The sequence below is a fragment of the Schistocerca americana genome, chromosome X (assembly GCF_021461395.2).
Source record: "Schistocerca americana isolate TAMUIC-IGC-003095 chromosome X, iqSchAmer2.1, whole genome shotgun sequence".
NCBI lineage: Eukaryota > Metazoa > Arthropoda > Insecta > Orthoptera > Acrididae > Schistocerca > Schistocerca americana.
The window spans coordinates 227154476-227158661 of NC_060130.1; the positions used below are offsets into that span (position 1 = coordinate 227154476).

The window sequence follows — 4186 nt, forward strand, 5'->3', positions numbered from 1 at the left end:
GATGAGACAGAATAAAACTGAGTGTTGGCGCCTAATGTGTAACACTTTCACATCCTACAGTTTGTCACCTTCTTATAAAATCACCGCTGACTAAACCTTAAATGTAGCATTGTTCACACCATAACCTTAGCCAACATACACTTCTTTTCATTATTCAGTAGGTCATTAAGCGAGTTGGCGCAGTGGTTTGGCGTTAATGGGCTATGGCATCAAAGACCGATCCAGGTGCCTTTGCTAACAGCACGACATCGCCTTCAGCGCCTCTCCTGGACTCGTGACCATATCGGCTGGGCCCTAGAAGACTGGAAAACCGTGACCTGGTGAGATGAGTCCCGATTTCAGTTGACAAGAGCTGATGGTAGCGCTCGAGTGTGACGCATGCCCCGGACCCAAGTTGTCAACAAGGGACTGTGCAAACTGGTGGTGTCTCCATAATATTGCGAGCTGTGTTTGCTTGGAATTGACTGGGTCAACTACATGTTCGGCTACTTCGAGACCATTTCCAGCCATTTATGGACGTCACGTTCGCAAACAACGATGGAACTTTTTATGGATGACAATGTGCTATGTCACCAAGCCACAATTATTCGCGATAGGTTTGAAGAACATTCTAGGCAATTCGAGATAATGATTTTGCCACCCAGATCGCCCGACATGACCCCAGTCGAACATTTATAGGCCTTGATGGAATGGTCAGGTCATGCCAGAGCCGTCGTGGCGCCTTTACTTGTCTCTGTGTCTTGAGATTCGTATAAGCAATTATCCATTTTTAAAACTCGCGTTATCGTGGGAAAACTGCTGCTAAAAAGCAGAGAGAAAGCTGGACATGTAGGAACAGGACTCGCGCTCTGAGGGTCCCGTACAAACTCAATTATGTGTATAAAAAAAAAACTAAAAATACTCCTCCCGAACAGTCCATGAAGGCCCAATGGTATCGACCGGCCGCCGTGTCATTGTCAACCCATAGGCGTCACTGGATGCGGATATGGAGGGGCATGTGGTCAGCACACTGCCCTCCCAGCCGTACGTCAGATTACGAGACCGGAACCGCTACTTCTCAATCAAGTAGCTCCTCAGTTTGCCGCACAAGGGCTGAGTGCTCCCCTCTTGCCAACAGCTCTCGGCAGACCGGATGGTCACCCATCGAAGTGCTAACCCAGCCCGACAGCGCCTAACTTCGGAGATCTGACGGGAACCGGTGTTACCACTGCGGCAAGGCCGTTGGCCAGTTATGTGTATAGCTAGTAAAAATAATTTAGTGTGGCTGAACGTCCTGGTGTAAGTCTTTCTATTGGAAGCCACTTCAACGACTTGCGTGTCCCTAACCTATCCCAGTTATCCAACTGGGGAAATGGGGCCTGCAGTTTAATGTTGTATCTGAATCACGTGTTATTACTGGCGACTCCTCACATCGTTGTAAGGTGAAGGCTAGGTTAAAACTAAGACTGAAAAAACCGTTGTGTGCCCGCGATTCGATTACTCGACATCTCTGTTCCCAAGCACACGCTTTTTCCTGATTATTAAGTTTGCTAGTATCAGTATATGTGACATATATGGCTCTCTTTTGACTGCATTGCGCCAGGAGCTTAAATACACTGACGGAAAAAATCGCAAAACCAAGAAGGAGTTGTGCGGCATAAACGAAAGTTGGAATACGTGTTTCTGTGTCTGAAAGATGATGTCAATTCAAATTTCGAGCAAGTCGCCTAAGGGTGGCACTAGTAGCGCCGCTATGAGGATGCAAATCGGGTTTGCTTTAAATACATGCTGTAGCGATCGCGAGCGTTACTTACATTTGAGAATGGACATGGTGAGTTAATGTTAGTCAAAAATGCCTTTACGGCGAAAAAGATGCCACTATCAGCACCTCAATGCGTTGACCGAGGTCGTGTAATAGGTCTACAAGAAGCTGAATTTTGCTTCAGCGATGTTGTAGAAATACTTTCTAACTTTCTGCGTGGTGTCTGTTTGTTCTATGTCGTGTCTCCCCACCACTTTCGCGCAACGGCTCAATGAGCGTGTTTTTTAGGGAACTGACTAGTTTGAACCTGGGACCTGTTGCTGGTAAGGAGACGACAGACCACACATGACATGTAGAGTTCAGAAGAGTTCAGTGAGACTAGCGATGATATAATCAAATACTTAATGATTTCAGAGTCAGCTCCACTGCACTCCCTGTAAAAGAATCTTAATATTAACTAAATTTAGTGGAAGGGGTTCAAGGCTTTCCTATTTTTAGTTAGCTGGTAAAATAACGTCGAAAAAGCCGTTAAGTTTACCATTGGAATTTTTATTCTACTCACAAAACATTGTTTATAAATTGCACTATTGATAAAAGGAAATATTTTAATACATGATGATAAAAACCAACTGCGTTCAACAAAAATGTGAACGAATATTCCCTGAATGGGTTTCCAAGTTCTACAATGGATCGAAGGATGACCTATGCCATATCACATCTATAATCTAGATTTAAATTAAGTTTCATAAAAGAGAAAACTATCAAAAATGGTGCACAGTGACCCTCAGTTATCTTTAATTACTTATTTAACTTGTCGTAAATTACAATGGCTGATGTGGCTTCTCAATAATTATATCACAGAAAAATCATCGTGTTTCAGATTTTAACTTCAAGTAGCAAATGTGAATACCATGAGCTTTAATTGACGATCGACACTAGTATTACGTAAAAAAGGGATGTAACAGATGAGACTTCTGCAGTTCTGAGTGAAGCCTTATGCGCTCTTATACGGCATCGCGTGCGTTCATTACCTTGTCGGTGGTTAGTCAGCGTCAGGGGGCGGCGGGCGGCGGGCGGCGCAGCTCCACACACCTCGCCATATCGGAAGCAACTCTCCCTAACTTCTCTTTAGTACAATTTACTAAAGTGGGTCTAAGAAAAAGATATCTGGCTGTGTTTTCAACTGACCAATCAGGGTCTCATTGTTAAGCTCCGCCTACAAAAATTCTGTCTATCCAATGAGAAACGTTATACTTTTCGTGGTGGGGCAATGTTTTTAATGTTTGCTACGTAACAGAGACGAGTATAGTCTCACGCTAAAACTTGCAGCTGGTGTGGCCCTTTTAGTGTAATCGTAAGATCTATACTGTTCTTCTGGAGGGCTCTATCTTTTAACATGGGCTGGGGGCTGCTCTTGGCGATCCGCCAGCGATGTGGGTGTCCGTCCCTTATCGTAGGGCCTTCTAGCCTACACGGCTCTGTTCTCTGTTTCTGTTCTCGTTTCTCCACTCGGAACTGCGTCTGTTTCACGGTGGGAAGGTATGACATGCATTTAGACGTTCTCGTGTTAGTCTGTGGTATTCCATTTACTCACTCGTTGATCGTATTATTTTGGTTAATTTAATATCAGGATTTATTCGGAGCTGTGTGACATACTGCCGGATTTGCTATCATGTCAGGGTTTTCATGGAAGGTGTTGGATTTGCCTGACACCTTACAACTTGACAGGAAGGGAGCCACTGTACATGACTGCAGGCAGCGGCGGTCACGAGAATGACAGCTCACAAGAAGACTGGTCTCCGCATTGAAACTTTGCGAAGCCGAGAGGGAAGGCCATCATGTTCGGTGTATGGCTCTGGCACATCGTACTGAATCTGCAGTAGCAGTTTGAGCAGCAGTTAACACCACAGTGATACAACGAACTGTTACAAATACACTCCTGGAAATGGAAAAAAGAACACATTGACACCGGTGAGTCGGACCCACCATACTTGCTCCGGACACTGCGAGAGGGCTGTACAAGCAATGATCACACGCACGGCACAGCGGACACACCAGGAACCGCGGTGTTGGCCGTCGAATGGCGCTAGCTGCGCAGCATTTGTGCACCGCCGCCGTCAGTGTCAGCCAGTTTGCCGTGGCATACGGAGCTCCATCGCAGTCATTAACACTGGTAGCATGCCGCGACAGCGTGGACGTGAACCGTATGTGCAGTTGACGGACTTTGAGCGAGGGCATATAGTGGGCATGCGGGAGGCCGGGTGGACGTACCGCCGATTTGCTCAACACGTAGGGCGTGAGGTCTCCACAGTACATCGATGTTGTCGCCAGTGGTCGGCGGAAGGTGCACGTGCCCGTCGACCTGGGACCGGACCGCAGCGACGCACGGATGCACGCCAAGACCGTAGGATCCTACGCAGTGCCGTAGGGGACCGCACCGCCACT

At 46.7% G+C, this 4186-nt stretch overlaps 1 pseudogene; it reads right to left on the reverse strand.

Moving 5' to 3' along the window:
• Positions 1-1108: 1108 nt before the first annotated feature.
• On the reverse strand, positions 1109-1226 carry LOC124557333 (annotated as a pseudogene).
• Positions 1227-4186: the final 2960 nt, after the last annotated feature.